Raw genomic sequence first — 17375 nt, forward strand, 5'->3', positions numbered from 1 at the left:
AGTCCACCTTATTTGTCGACTTTCTTCTGTAGCACAATATCTCAAACACTTCAATTCTCTTCTGTTCCGACTTTCCCACAGTGCATAATTCACTGTGCTTCAGATATACGTTTGCTTCCTTAGATTAAGGACTATGTTTGAGGGCTTTTTTCGCAGGAACGCCCTCCTTACCTGTGCTAGCCAGTTTTTTGTGTCCTCCTTGCTTCGACTGCCATGAGTTATTTTGCTTCCAAGGTACCAGAATTCTTTAAGTCTACTTCATGATCATAGACTGTGATGTTTAAGCTTTCCGCTATTCTCATTTACGCTACTTCTAATTACTTTCTCATTTCTTCGTTTTACTCTCAATTCATAGTCTGTACTCGTTAGATACTTCATTCGATGCAGTAGATTCTGTAATTCTTCTTCTCCTTGTCATAAGCAAATCTTGTTGTTGGCATCCTTTCACCCAGAATTTTAATCCCGGTCTTGAAACTTTCTTTTATTTCGCCACTGCTTTTCGATGTATAGAGGGAACAGTAGAGGCGAAAGACTATCCCTGCCTTACACTCTTTTTAATCAGAACACTTTGATTCTTGTACTTATTGTGTATTACCCATCTTACCAATAGCATACTCTTATTTCTCTTGGAATTTCGAACATCTTCTACCGTTTTACGTTGTCGAACCCTTTTTCCAGGTAGACAAATCCTGTGACAGTGTCTTGATTTCTCTTCACTCTTGCTTCCATTATCAGGTGCAAACTCAGGACTGCCTCTATGGCGCCTTTCTTTTTCCAAAAGCCAAGCAATTCGTCACCAAACAAGTCGTCATTTTTTCCCATTCGTTTGTATATTATTCTTGTCACCAACCTGGATGCGAACTGTTAAGATTTTTGTGTGATAGTTCTCGCACTTAAGAGCTCTTGCTATCTTCGGAATCGTGTGGATGATGTTTTTTCCGAAAGTCTGATGGTATGTCGCCAGTCTCAAATTCTACACGCCAACTTAAATAGTCGTGTGGTTGCCACTTGCCCCAAAGAGTTTAACAATTCCGATTAAATGTTATCCACTCCTTGGTTGCCTTATTTGAACTTAAGTCTCCCAAAGCTCCTTTAAATTCTGACTCTAATACTGTCCCACCTTTCGTTTCATATTTCTTCTTCTACCACGTTATCAGCTTCACAGAGGCCTTCAGTATCCTCTTTCCAGCTGTCTGGTCTCTCCTTTGCGTTAAACAGTGGAATCTCACTGCACTCTTAATGTCGTCATTATTGTTTTTAATGTCACCGAAGGTTGTTCTGACTTTTCTGTATGCTGAGTCAGTCTTTCCGATGGTCATTTGCTTTTCGATTACTTCACATTTTTCTTCCAGCTGTTTCGCCTTGGCTTCCGTACACTTCCTGCTCAATTCATTCCTAAGCTATTTACATTGCTGTATTCCCGTCTTTTCCTAAATATTTTTAAACTCTCTATCAACTGAACTATTTCTTCTCTTACCCAAGGTTCCTTCGCAGTTGCCTTGTACGTATGTTTGTCTGCACGGCATTTGTGATTGCTCGTTTTAGAGATGTCCACTCGTCTTCAGCTGAACTGCCGACTGTGTTATTCTTTAATGCAGTATCAGCATCATTAGCGAACATCAAACGCTTCTCATCATTCCTCAGGAATTTAGTATCCCACTTCCTTCCACACTGATTCTTCAGGACGATTCTCTTCAATTTCAGCCTACTCCCATCACTATTAAATTGTGATCTGAGTCCACACCTCCACCTGGGTACGCCGCACAATCCAGTACCTGACTTCGGAATTTCTATCTGAGCACGATGTAATCCAGGCGAAATCCTCCGGGTTATCTGGGCCTGTTCCAAACATACTTCCTCCTCTTGTGATTACAGAACAAGGTATTAACTGTTACTAGCTGACATTTATTGCAGAACTCCATTAAGCTTTCTCCTCTGCCATTTGTGTTGGGAAGCTCATATTCTCAAGCAACTCTTTCTCCTGCTCGTTCCCCTACAGCCGCATTCCAATTGCCCATGATTATTAGATTTTCATCTCCCTTTATATACTGAATTCCTCTTTCAGTATCCTCATAAACATCCTCTATGTCCTCATCTTCTGCTAGTGACGTAGGCGTGTATATCTAATGTACTGTCGCCGGCGTTCGTTTCGAATCAGTTCTGATGAGAATTACCATATCAACGAACTGTTCGCAGTAATTCATAATGAGTGCTACTTCCGTTATATCATACTCGGCTGCTGTTGATACGACCCTATATTCGTCTGACCTGAAATCCTCATTTTCTTCTATTTCACTTCACTGACCCACACTATATCCAGACGGAGCTTTTGTATTCCTTTTTAGCAGATATTCTAGCTTCCCTATCACTTTCAAACTACTGACACTCCACGTTCCGACTCGAAGAGCATTGCCCCTTCGTTAGTCATTCAGTATTTTTCTCATGGTCACTTCCCCCCTCTCGGTCCACTCCAAGAGATTCGAATGCGGTACTAATCAGGAATCTTTTGCCGATGGAGAGATCATCATAACACTTTTCAGTTACAGGCTGAATGGCCTGTGTCTTTAATGCAGAGGTTTCCATTGTCTTCTGCATCTCCTTGCCGTTGACCATTGCTGATTCTTCCGCCTTTTAGGGGCAGCTCCGCACCATAAGGGCAAGAGAGGGCCCTGAACCTCTGTCTGCTCCTCCGCCCTCCTTGACGAGGCCGTCGCCAGAACGAGGATGACTATCTATGCCAGGAATCTTTTGCCGCCATTGCTGGCGATTTTCATCCAAAACTAGATGAGTACCCGGCATTTCCAGGTTATGTATTTATTTCAATGATCCATTAGTCCATCTCCTCCTTCCCCCACTGTTCATCTACTCCTCTGACCACTCTCTCTGCATCTCCTCCTGCTCTTCTTACTGTCCGACTACTCCTCTTGCTCCGTCTGTCCACCACCTCCTTCCCGCTTCTAAGTCCATCTCCTCTTGCCCCCTCTTAAGTTTATCATCTCCTCCCCTCACTTTCATCTCCTCATACCTTCTAGATCAATCTCATCCACCGCCACCTCTGTTCATCTCATCCTCTCCACCTCTATTTCAATCTCCTCATCCCCCATCTCTCCACTGCCTCCTCACCTTATCCTCCCTCTCTCTCTCTCCATCTCAAACGCTTCCCTTCCACTGCCCATTTCATTCTCCCTCTCTCTCTGTCCAACGTCTCCTCCCCACTACCCCTGCCCATCTTTTCCTTCTCCCTCTCTGTCCATTTCCTCTTCCCCACCATCTGTCACTATCACCAAGTTATTACCCACACCACAATAGCAGGCGGGTGGTTCTTACCACCTTAATATTTATTTACAGATGATACGTAATACACTGCCGGAAATAATTAGTACACCTGGAAAATCGACGTCGCTTTTGATCCGATGACGGCATATACACTACTGGCCATTAAAATTGGTACACCAAGAAGATGACGTGCTACAGACGCGAAATTTAACAGACAGGAAGAAGATGTTGTGATATGCAAATGATTAGTTTTTCAGAGCATTCACACAAGGTTGGCGCCGGTGGCGACACCTACAACGTGCTGACATGAGGAAAGTTTCCAACCGATTTCTCATACACAAACAGCAGTGAACCGGCGTTGCCTGGAGAAACGTTGTTGTGATGCATCGTGTAAGGAAGAGAAATGTGTACCATCTCGTTTCCGACTTTGATAATGGTCGGATTGTAGCCTATCGCGATTGCGGTTTATCGTATCGTGACATTGCTGCTCGCGGTGGTCGAGATCCAATGACTGTTAGCAGAATATGGAATCGATGGGTTCAGGAGGGTAATACGGAACGCCGTGCTGGATCCCAACGGCCTCGTACCACTAGCAGTCGAGATGACAGGCATCTTATCCGCATGGCTGTAACGGATCGTGCAGCCACGTCTCGATTCGTGAGTCAACAGATGGGGAAGTTTGCAAGACAACAACCATCTGCACGAACAGTTGGACGACGTTTACAGCAGCATGGACTATCAGCTCGGAGACCATGGCTCCGGTTACCCTTGATGCTGCATCACACACAGGAGCGCCCGCCGCTGGTGGCCGAGCGGTTCTGGCGCTACAGTCTGGAACCGCGCGACCGCTACGGTCGCAGGTTCGAATCCTGCCTCGGGCATGGATGTGTGTGTTGTCCTTAGGTTAGTTACGTTTAAGTAATTCTAAGTTCTAGGGGACTTATGACCTCAGCAGTTGAGTCCCATAGTGCTCAGAGCCATTTGAACCATTTGAACAGACAGGAGCGCCTGCGATGGTGTACTCAACGACGAACCTGGGTGCACGAATTGCAGAACGTCATTTTTCGGATGAATCCAGGTTCTGTTTACAGCAACATGATGGTCGCATCCGTGATTGGCGACATCGCGGTGAACCCACATTGGAAGCGTGTATTCGTCATCGCCATACTGGCGTATCACCCGGCGTGATGGTATGGGTGCCATTGGTTACACGTCTCGGTCATCTCTTGTTCGCATTGACGGCACTTTGAACAGCGGACGCTACATTTCAGATGTGTTACGACCCGTGGCTCCACCCTTCACTCGATCCCAGCGAAACCCTACATTTCAGCAGGATAATGCCCGACCGGATGTTGCAGGTCCTGTGCGGGCGTTTCTGGATACAAAAAATGTTCGACTGCAGCCCTGGCCAGCACATTCTCCAGATCTCTCACCAACTGAAAACGCCTGGTCAATGGTGGCCGAGCAACTGGCTCGTCCCAATACGCCAGTCACTACTGTTGATGAACTGTGGTATCGTGTTGTAGCTGCATGGGCAACTTTACCTGTACACGCCATCCAAGCTCTGTTTGACTCAATGCCCAGGCGTATCAAGGCCGTTATTACGGCCAGAGGTGGTTGTTCTGGGTACTGATTTCTCAGGATCTATGCACCCAAATTGAGTGAAAATGTAATCACATGTCAGTTCTAGTATAATATAGTTGTCCAATGAATACCCAATTATCATCTGCATTTCTTCTTGGTGTAGCAATTTTAATGGTCAGTAGTGTACTATCTTGAGAATAGTAGATGTATTGATAACACTTAAAACGTCGTTAACCAACGTACTGCTTAGTGGCATAGCTACTAGAGCACCATCTGGGTCTACCCTTTAAGAGGGAATGCTCAGAGTCAGAAGGCTTCGTGTGGTGCAAACGTGTGAAGCAATCAGGCAGCCATGTCACGGAGAGGCAACCGTGCCTGGTACTGAGGGAGTTTAAAAGGGATTAAATTGTGGCCCTCCCAGTGGTGGGATGGTCTTTTCAGAGCATTGCCACACGAGTTGGACGTGTTGCGTCAGTTGTGCAGCAGTGCTGGGAACAGTGGTCAGGCGAGCATACTCACCCCTGTAGAAGACGTTCTGGACGTCCACACAGCTGACACGCCTGCCAGGTTCGTCGTATTGTAAGAGTAGCAGCGGCAGATCGTACAGCTACCGCAGCGCATGTAGAGGGCTTGTGAGCTCAGGCGTGCCAAGGTGAACTGTTGCGAATCCGTTATTAGCGGCGGGATTATGGGCGCGCACGCCTCTAGTCCTTCTTCTTCTAAAGCCACAGTATCGACGTGCACGCATCGACTGGTGGCGTCAGAGGATCACTTGAGCCGGCCGTTGTGGCCGAGCGGTTCTGGGCGCTTCAGTCTGGAACCGCGCGGCCGCTACGGTCGCAGGTTCGAATCCTGCCTCGGACATTGATGTGTGTGATCCATATCTATATCCATACTCCGCAAGCCACATGACAGTGTATGGCGGAGGGTACCTTGAGTACCTCTATCGGTTCTCCCTTCTATTCCAGTCTCGTATTGTTCGTGGAAAGAAAGATTGTCGGTATGCCTCTGTGTGGGCTCTAATCTCTCTGATTTTATCCTCATGGTCTCTTCGCAAGATATACGTAGGGGGCAGAAATATACTGCTTGACTCCTCGGTGAAGGTATGTTCTCGAAACTTCAACAAAAGCCCGTACCGAGCTACTGAGCGTCTCTCTTGCAGAGTCTTCCACTGGAGAATATCTATCATCTCTGTAACGCTTTTGCGATTACTAAATGATCCTGTAACGAAGCGCGCTGCTCTCCGATGGATCTTCTCTATCTCTTCTATCAACCCTAACTGGTACGGATCCCACACTGGTGAGCAGTATTCAAGCAGTGGACAAACAAGTGTACTGTAACCTACTTCCTTTGTTTTCGGACTGCATTTCCTTAGGATTCTTCCAATGAATCTCGGTCTGGCATCTGCTTTACCGACGATTAATTTTATATGTTCATTCCATTTTAAATCACTCCTAATGCCTACTCCCAGATAATTTACGGAATTGACTGCTTCCAGTTGCTGACCTGCTATATTGTAGCTAAATGATAAAGGATCTTTCTTTGCATGTATTCGCAGTACATTACACTTGTCTACATTGAGATTCAATTGCCATTCCCTGCACCATGCGTCAGTTCGTTGCAGATCCTCTTGCATTTCAGTACAATTTTCCATTGTTACAGCCTCTCGATACACTACAGCATCATCCGCAAAAACCCTCAGTGAACTTCCAATGTTATCCACAGGGTCATTTATATATATTGTGAATAGCAATGGTCCTACGACACTCCCCTGCGGCACACCTGAAATCACTCTTTCTTCGGAAGACTTCTCTCCATTGAGAATGACATGCTGCGTTCTGTCATCTAGGAACTCTTCAATCCAATCACACAATTGGTCTGAAAGTCCATATGCTCTTACTTTGTTCATTAAACGACTGAGGGGAACTGCATCAAACGCCTTGCGGGAGTCAAGAAACACGGCATTTACCTGGGAACCCGTGTCTATGGCCCTCTGAGTCTCGTGGACGAACAGCGCGAGCTGGGCTTCACACGATCGTCTTTTTCGAAACCCATGCTGATTCCTACAGAGTAGACTTCTGGTATCCAGAAAAGTCATTATACTCGAACATAATACGTGTTCCAAAATTCTACACCTGATCGATGTTAGAGATATAGGTCTATGGTTCTGCACATCTGTTCGACGTCTCTTCTTGAAAAGGGGATGACCTGTGCCCTTTTCCAATCTTTTCGAACGCTGCGCTCTTCTAGAGACCTAAGGTACATCGCTGCAAGAAGGGGGGCAAGTTCCATCGCGTACTCTGTAAAATCGAACTGGTATCCCATCAGATCCAGCGGCCTTTCCTCTTTTGAGCGATTTTAATTGTGATGTCCTTAGGTTAGTTAGGTTTAAGTAGTTCTAAGTTCTAGGGGATTGACGACCTCAGAAGTTAAGTCCCATAGTGCTCTGAGCCATTTGAACCATTTTTTCAAGAGGATCACTTGGAAGATGGAGTGACCGGCCGTGGTCTTCAGCGATGTTAGCAGATTGTGCCTGCAGGCAAGTAACGGTAGTTTGCATGTACGACGTAGACCTGGCGAGCGCTGTCTCGTACAGTGCGTTCGTCGGAGACACACTGGCCGTATCCCAGGCCTTATGGTGTGGGTTGCGATAAGCTAAGACTCTTCCTGGAGGGGACGCTAGACAGCGCTCGGTACATGCAGAATGTTGTTAGGCACGTTGTTTTGCCGTTATTGCAACTAGAAGGTGATGTGTTGTTCCAACGCTCGCCCACACGCTGCCTGTGAAATTCAACGTGCTCTGCAAGGCGTGCAGCAACGTCCCTGACCAGCCAGCCCTCTGGACTTGTCTCCAATCGAGCATGTGTGGGATATGATGGGACGAGAAGCGACTCGTCCGACAACTCTTACAGAGCTACGCAGACAGGTTGAGACGCCCTGCTAAACCCGCAGGACAGGACAGGTAGTTTAAGTGATGGACAGGGGCCAAAATAAGCGGCTCTCAGTTACACTCGAACATACAGCCTTTTATTTGATCAAACATTACAAGAGCCAAGGATTTTTTTAAAAAAACTCAGCTTTAGTTTTGGAAGTTAATTAGCGGCTGAATGCGCTGTGCAACCTCATGACTTAAGGGAAAGACCACTTTAATTTAAAAACGGCTGAAAGCCAATAACTTAAAGCTCAACCAAAATCAGAAATTTAAAAGGCAAAGCCTCGTCTTAAAATAGTTCCTTAATTAGGCTGAAGTGTCAGGTCCCCAGAGGATTTTATTAACAAAATGTCATAGCTATTCATAATGTAAAGGTTCAGCCAGTATTTCTTACGCAGTGAAACCCGAAGTTCCGCAGACACGGAAGGGAAAGTGTCACACAGTACAAATAGCCTGAGCTAGTAAACACGTCGAGGATACGAACAGCGCATCTCTCGGACCTTGGAGGGCGAGAAGGAACTTGCCGCCCCGGGACTCTGCCAGACATATCGAAACCAATGTAGGTCCACAGCGACGAAATGTCCGGGAAGACCGAAAAATAAGTCAGAGAAAGCGGATGCGAGGGCTGCATCCGAGCAGGGAAGACCTTCAAAATGGGTATTTAAGGGCATCCACGAGCAGCAAGAAGCAGAGTCGTCGCAGAATGAAGAGGGCACAAGCAGACGAGGCCCGGCAGCATCGAGAAGGTAGCAGCCGCTACTGATGAGTCTATAGGAACCGCAAGTACGATAAGACGGTGATGCGCTGGTGGAAGCAACTACAACCGTCAATTAAGTAGAAGTTTTGCATTGGAATACTTTTGAACAGGGACAGTTTGTCTCTGTCTCAAGTAGCCTCTACAGTTAGTTCTGCAACAGAAGGAACAAGCCACTGGCTGGTGCTTGTCTCCTGTGAGATAGGACAAGGGTCCATTATTTAAACGAAGAGTGAATTCAAAGGTGGTAGTTCTCGTGAGTAGTCGTTTCCGACATAGAGTGAGAAGTGGAGATTCTGGCTGAATCTATAGAAGTGTAAAGAGTAAGGGGAAGGGTCTGACACCTCATATGTTCTTTGTGATATTAGTTCGATAAATTGCGTTAAAGGAGAAATCTCAACTTACAGTTTTGACAGTTCAGTGCTGCCAATTCCCCCCTTGTACCCGCTACCTATTGAAAGTATTGTCTAATGTATCTACATCTCCTACACGCCATTACACAGTCCAGGAGATTCTACTCCCTCTCACCTCCGTTATAAAGGCTTGTTGAAGGGAACCACAAACCCATAATTGTCGTCAACGTCCCGATTGCGCCACGCAGGCTCAACCAACTCTATATTGGTATCCGGGACCTGTGCTGGGACGCGACAGAAGGCCCAAAGAATCTGACACTTTAAGAGCAAACAACTTAAATTCAAAATCGGCTGAAAGCCCAACACTTAAGACTCAATAACATTAATTTTAAAAATGGCAATGGCTTTTTGCAAAAAGTTCTTAAATTAGGCTGAAGGCCCAAAGCATCTGACGCCTTAAGGGCAAAACAACCTTAATCTAAAAATCAGCTAGAAGCCATACAAGTACAAACAACAAGAACAAACAAGAAAAGGCAGTACACCCAAGGGCGCTCAGAAGTTCTGAGGGTCGGCCTGGAATTCAAACACTAATTCTCGTTTAGGAGAGACAGACAGTCGGCTCAACCATTGTCGATCCGACGACAACCCAACCGACAGACAGTCAACGGACCCACTGACAAGATAACCTATGCTTCAGCACACAACAGGGAGTTCAGTGGAACAACGTAGAAGGTATTGGCGCCCACAGCCAATCATACAATGAGGTTTCAAACTACACGCCGTGCTGGACAGCGACAACACGATGATGAAAATACACTGACTGAATTTATGTCAACGGCCAGGGCAGATAACTAGGACGTTAACGGCCACAAAGCAGAAGATTCCGCTGGTGCACTTCAATTAGAATAACCAAGTACAGTTAAACTCCACCGGAGGGTGACTAAAATTTGCCAACTTGAAAACACACGTTGTTGCTCGCGGGAATATCACAACAGCCGACAACGAACTCCAAATGACACAATGTGAACAGTCGTGACTTGCTGGTAGATTAAGTCAAAACCCAGCTTTCATGTCCAGGATCGGTGAGCCACGAACCTCGTAGCAATGGGAACAGCACCACACACTCCGACACCGCATAGAGGCCGCCGACGGGCCCTGCTAAACTACGCGCCGCGGAGATGTCCTCGCTGTTCCACACCAACCGACCAACTGCCAGGCCCAGAAACGGTGAATGGACCAAATATACGTCGGTCGATGAGACGACCAACCGAACGACCAACCAACGGTCGTCCCGCTCCAATCTACCTCCGTCGGACAGTGAATGTGTGTCGCCAGCGGTCGGCGAGCACTGGCTGTCGGCGCTCCGTCCCCGGCTTCGCTGCTGCTGCGTCCCGACTGCACTGCTGGTCCGTCCCGAACTGACCGCCAGACACACGACGACCCGGAAATACTATCCGTCGCTCCAGAGATGGTACGATAGTGCACTTATCGACAAGCGCTGCTGCTGCCGCTCACGGGCAAGTAAGGCAGGAAGTTAGTGACACCAGTAAATGGAATAAGAAATCGAGGCGGCAGTTCCGTAACAGAAGATGACAAACAATAAATGAGATAAACGCGAACAGTGCACTTCTCACAGGTCTAGCAGGCTTGGTGTAACGTATCACAGGACAGTATTCGCCATCTGTTCGATGGACTGGATCCTAGAGTCACCGCCTGCATTGCCGTCCATGATGGGGGCTACACCACGTGCTAGTATGGGTGTTCCAGAATGGGTCGATACCTGGTACCTCAAAACCGCTTCTGCTGTTGATCTGTAAATGTAATCATTTCATGTACTTCATATGCACCGTAGCAACAATAAATCTCGAGTGGACTGGAAACCTCTAAAAGGGTGTACTAATTTTTTTCCGGCAATGTGTGTGTACCAAGTTTGGTTGAAATCGATTCAAGTGGTTAGGAGGAGCCTTTTCCCGCTACTTTATCAAAGTAGGCTCATGCCACATATATTTCACATATATTTAACTTACGTCACATATATTTCTACATGTATTTCACCTGTAGTTGTAGCGATTTAGTCCCGCAGTTTCGTTTTCACTCTTTGTTTACGACGTCATATCTCCTGAACAATATTTCGTACAGTGATATAATTTTGCTGGCACATTCAATGATAGACGAGTATTTGGAGCCTGTCTGAAAAATTCGTTGTGGATAGAGTTGGTAGCAAAGACGTAATAAATGAAAGCATCATGCATGATATGACAGTTTTTCACGCATCTCAGTTTTTATGTTGGTGTAAATGGTTCAAATGGCTCTAAGCACTATGGGACTTAGCATCTGAGGTCATCAGTCCTCTAGACTTAGAACTACTTAAACCTAACTAACCTAAGGAGATCACACACATCCATGCCCGAGGCAGGATTCGAGCCTGCGACCGTAGCAGCAACGCAGTTCCTCACTGAAGTGACTAGAACTGCTCGGCCACAGCGGCCGGCTGACGTTATATCTCCGTAACCATGTGTAGTACAATCATATAATTTGGCAGGTATATTCAGTGGTATATGAGAATACTGTCTACAAAATGTGTTGTGAATAAATTTAGTAGTAAAGAAGTAATGAATTGAAACGTCATGCCTGATGCGGCAGTTTTACTGTAAGGACAGCGGAAACGTAATAAGCGATAAACTTTTTCCCTCTTATCATTTTGTGGGGGTTATCAGCGAGAAAAAGTTTCGTGATGGTTTGAAATTATGTGTAACGTTAGTTGCAAATCACTAAGTGCTCTCATTCTAAATAATGGATGAGCAAAAGCTGTGAATTCGCGCACTGTAAGCTACATTTGTTTTTCACACCCACCCCTGGCCCTTTGATAGCCACGAGGTTGTTACCCACACAGCAATTGTTTGCATACAGTAAGTAATACGTGCACTTGGTTGAATTTGGACCAGTAGTTTAGGAAACGTGGAACATACTTACAGTAGATACGTACATTCATTTTTCTAATACATGCTTGGCAGTTGCTAAGGAAGAGAATCGTTGTTGGAAGGAATAATCACAGGCAATGACAGACGACATGAAACTCAGTTCATGTATAATAGAGATGGAGTGGTATATTTATAACGGAAAATCATACATATTCCACAACATGGGAAGGCAGTAAAACAGACATAAATAACGTCTGTGTTCGACACAGGTCAGACTCTCTGCATGAGGGTCTATATCGGACTCTCACTAAGGAATACGCCCTTCTCAGGTACTAATGCACATTTGCCTCATCTTATTCATGCTTCCTACCAAACTATTGAGGAGTTCTTGGGGGATATTTTCCCACTCCTCTACCAAGGCTCCTTACTTATCTTGCACGGTTCGGGAAGGGCGTGTTCGTTGAGAAACATAGGGTCTAGGTACGGGGAATATGTAGGCCATTCCATACTTTCAATATCGACCTTTCCAGTGCGTTCGATACCTCAGCGGTCCTGAATGGGCGCGCATTGTCTCCCACAGACAGAAAGTCGGGACGTACCACACCCCTAAACAGACGGACGTGATCCAAAATAATCTCCCTGCAATACCGCTGTGCTGTAATGGTACCTAGCACAAAGATAAGCGGCGATGTTCGGCCATTATTTATAATGACTACCCACACCATAACGATTAGGCAACACCGATGACGTTCATGAACATTCTGTAGTGTGTAACGTGTTCCTCTCTCTCTGTCTCTTCCCACCAACTCATGGCAAGAATCACTTTCCACAGTTAACTGAGATTCATCGGGGGACATCACTCCGCGCCACTGCTGCTGACCCCAGCTAACATGCTTCGTACACCAATGAATCCTTTTCGACGATGACGTGGTTCGAGTGGGATGCATTTAACAGGCTTCCGAGAACACAAGCCATCCTGATTTAATCACTGCAAAATGTTTGTGGCAGAGACACGGGTACCGATAGCGGCTGCAAGGCCTGCAGCGATCTGCCTAGGAGTAATAAATGTGTCCTTTTTAGGCACTTGGCTGCGTATCGATCCTCTTGCAGTGTGATGGCCCGTCTACGACAAGCAGCATGCTTTGTAAAGCATTTCCATCTTCAGTGGTCGTTTTTCATAACGAGATGACACTCTGGACACACCCAATACTGTGGCCATAGTAGTGACTCTTTGACCGGATTCAAACTGTCCAGCTGTTTGTCTACGATAGGAAGTAGACAAATGCACAGGCTTCGCTGCAGTTAACACGTCCCGCCCTCCACTTACCTTCATTGTTCTGGTGTCCCGTAGCAATCGTCGGTTGTTTTGTAGCAACTGGCAGTTACTTCTTATCAGGTGTCAGTTGTTCTTTAGCAGGTGTCAAGCAGTTGTTAGGTGTGGATGTAAGCAGCGTCTAGTTCGATCCCGAAGCCCATGATGTATTATTGATCGTTAGTTAAAGACTAATCTAAAGGTTTGCAGTTGAAGCTGCACATTGGAGCTAAAATTTTCTCTGACAGCGATTTGTTAACGTGAAAAATACAAAGTGGTATCAGAGAAGTTAATGTCCCTTTAACCAATACACAGTCATCACTGGCACCGAGACAGAACCATCTTTCATCAGAAAACTCAACAGACTACCACCCTGCCCTCCAACGAGCTCTCTCTTGAAACCACTGAAGTCGCAAATGCTGGTGGTTTGGGGTCAGCGGAATGCACGCTTCGGGGCAGCTGTAACAGTTCCCTGTGTCACTGTGATGTCGACTGCTGCTCAGATTGCTGCTGCGGATGCAGTACGATGCGCCAGAGCCATACAATGAACACGATGGTCTTCCCTCTCGGTAGCGCCACATGGCCGTCTGGAGCCTGGTCTTCTTGCTAACGTACATTCTCGTGACGACCGTTGCCAGCAGCCACGTACAGTGGCCACAGTCTACATCTACATCTACATTTATACTCCGCAAGCCACCCAACGGTGTGTGGCGGAGGGCACTTTACGTGCCACTGTCATTACCTCCCTTTCCTGTTCCAGTCGCGTATGGTTCGCGGGAAGAACGACTGCCGGAAAGCCTCCGTGCGCGCTCGAATCTCTCTAATTTTACATTCGTGATCTCCTCGGGAGGTTCAAGTAGGGGGAAGCAATATATTCGATACCTCATCAGAAACGCACCCTCTCGAAACCTGGCGAGCAAGCTACACCGCGATGCAGAGCGCCTCTCTAGCAGAGTCTGCCGCTTGAGTTTGCTAAACATCTCCGTAACGCTATCACGGTTACCAAATAACCCTGTGACGAAACGCGCCGCTCTTCTTTGGATCTACTCTATCTCCTCTGTCAACTCGACCTGGCACGTATCGAACACTGATGAGCAATACTCAAGTATAGGTCGAATGAGTGTTTTGTAAGCCACCTCCTTTGTTGATGGACTACATTTTCTAAGGACTCTCCCAATGAATCTCAACCTGGCACCCGCCTTACCAACAATTAATTTTATATCATCATTCCACCTCAAATCATACCGCACACATACTCCCAGATATTTTACGGAAGTAACTGCTACCAGTGTTTGTTCCGCTTTCATATAATCATACAATAAAGGATCCTTCTTTCTATGTATTCCCAATACATTACATTTGTTTATGTCAAGGGTCAGTTGCCACTCCCTGCACCAAGTGCCTATCCGCTGCAGATCTTCCTGCATTTCGCTGCAATTTTCTAATGCTGCAACTTCTCTGTATACTACAGCATCATCCGAAAAAAGCCGCATGGAACTTCCGACACTATCTACTAGGTCATTTATATATATTATGAAAAGCAATGGTCCCATAACACTCCCCTGTGGCACGCCAGAGGTTACTTTAACGTCTGTAGACGTCTCTCCATTGAGAACAACATGCTGTGTTCTGTTTGCTAAAAACTCTTCAATCCAGCCACACAGCTGGTCTGATATTCCGTAGGCTCTTACTTTGTTTATCAGGCGACAGTGCGGAACTGTATCGAACGCCTTCCGGAAGTCAAGGAAAATAGCATCTACCTGGGAGCCTGTATCTAATATTTTCTGGGTCTCATGAACAAATAAAGCGAGTTGGGTCTCACACGATCGCTGTTTCCGGAATCCATGTTGATTCCTACAGAGTAGATTCTGGGTTTCCAAAAACGACATGATACTCGAGCAAAAAACATGTTCTAAAATTCTACAACAGATCTATGTCAGAGATATAGGTCTATAGTTTTGCGCATCTGCTCGACAACCCTTCTTGAAGACTGGGACTACCTGTGCTCTTTTCCAATCATTTGGAACCTTCCGTTCCTCTACAGACTTGCGGTACACGGCTGTTGGGAGGGGGGCAAGCTCTTTCGCGTACTCTGTGTAGAATCCAATTGGTATCCCGTCAGGTCCAGTGGACTTTCCTCTGTTGAGTGATTTCAGTTGCTTTTCTATTCCTTGGACACTTATTTCGATGTCATCCATTTTTTCGTTTGTGCAAGGATTTAGAGAAGGAACTGCAGTGCGGTCTTCCTCTGTGAAACAGCTTTGGAAAAATGTATTTATTATTCAGCCTTATCTGTGTCATCCTCTGTTTCAATGCCATCATCATCCCAGAGTGTCTGGATATGCTGTTTCGAGCCACTTACTGATTTAACGTAAGACCAGAACTTCCCAGGATTTTCTGCCAAGTCTTTCTGCAGTATCGCAGAAGGAACATACAGCTACTCGTAGCCCTACTACACGACCTCGTTCAATCTCAGTGAGGTGCTAACAATGGCATCTTTGTCACCTTGGAGGCATTATTGACTAATATCAGCTCAACACGTCCAATCGCATTTTATTTAAATCAAACATGATTTGCATCCTCCTAGTGGCGCTACTAGCGCCACTATTATGCTACTGGCTCGAAATCTGAATAGACATCATCTTTCAGATGTAGAAACAGGCGTACCAACTTTCGTGTGTGTCGCACATCTCCTTCTTCGTTTTGCGGATTTTTCCGTTAGTGTGTGTGTGCAAGTTTTCGTCGTTCGTGAAAATGCTGCTTGAACTTTAGTTTCCCTTCTTCATTAACGTGAATAACGTGTCTCGTATCAAGTGAAATTTTTATTTTGTTCAGATATTCAAATGTGTGTGAAATCTTATGGGACTCAACTGCTAAGGTCATCAGTCGCTAAGCTTACACACTACTTAACCTAAATTATCCTAAGGACAAATACACACACCCATGCCCGAGGGATGACTCGAACCTCCCGCGGGACCAGCCGCACAGTTTTTATTTTGTCTAACCTGTAGATAATAGGTGAGCGTTTCGAGGAAGAGAAAGCTTTGAGGTAGCCCTACAACACGAAATCATTGCACAATTTAACGTTAGTAACTGCTGGACTGGTATCTACTTTCCGGTAACGAATGGTACGCGTACTTACAGCAGGTCATTTGCCAGGCAATTTCGGAGTTTTAAGTGTGAACCGGCTGACTGGAGGAAGAAGGGCAGGACGGAGAGCGTTGGGGAGGACAGAAGCAACTTGTTGCTGCGCGGTCCGCTCCACCCATTTTGCGCTGTAAGTGATGTCGCTACCGAATTCCATCGGGACATCTCCTGCCGCGAACAAATTGCCTGTCGCCTGCAGTAGGAACTTAGAACGGTAGCCAAGGGAACGATTTTGAAATTGCGTATCTCCTGTGCAAACGCGCGATCGTCGCCGTGCGGCCGTGAATTACTTTCTCCTGAGAGAGAACCGAAGTAGTCGAGGAGGGCACTTGGATTCCATTTTCTGTACAATATTTTCAATATTGGTATTCTTTTTAATAAGTTTGGAGTGGCCTGATAAGCGTCCACGTGATCTTGAGCTTCATCAGGTAAAACATAGACGGGTTAGAAACGATTGGACGATTTTAAGAAGATAGTTTTCTGGAAACTGAACACAAATACACTACTGGCCATTAAAATTGCTACACCACGAAAATGACGTGCTACAGACGCGAAATTTAACCAACAGGAAGAAGATGCTGCGACATGCAAATGATTAGCTTCTCAGAGCATTCACACAAGATTGGCGCCGTTGGCGACACCTACAACGTGCTGACACGAGGAAAGTTTCCAACCGATTTCTCATACACAAACAGCAGTTGACCGGCTTTGCCTGGTGAAATGTTGTTGTGATGCGTCGTGTAAGGAGAAGAAATGCGTACCATCACGTTTCCGACTTTGATAAAGGTCGGATTGTAGGCTATCGCGATTGCGGTTTATCGTATCGCGACATTGCTGCTTGCGTTGGTCGAGATCAAATGACTGTTAGCAGAATATGGAATCGGTGGGTTCAGGAGGGTAATACGGAACGCCGTGGTGGATCCCAACGGCCTCGTATCACTAGCAGTTGAGATGACAGGCATCTTATCCGCATGGCTGTAACGGATCGTACAGCCACGTCTCGATCCCTGAGTCAACAGATGGGGACGTTTGCAAGACAATAACCATCTGAACCAACAGTTCGACGACGTTTGCAGCAGCATGGACTATCAGCTCG

This window comes from Schistocerca serialis, chromosome 2, assembly GCF_023864345.2.
Source record: "Schistocerca serialis cubense isolate TAMUIC-IGC-003099 chromosome 2, iqSchSeri2.2, whole genome shotgun sequence".
Taxonomy (NCBI): domain Eukaryota; kingdom Metazoa; phylum Arthropoda; class Insecta; order Orthoptera; family Acrididae; genus Schistocerca; species Schistocerca serialis.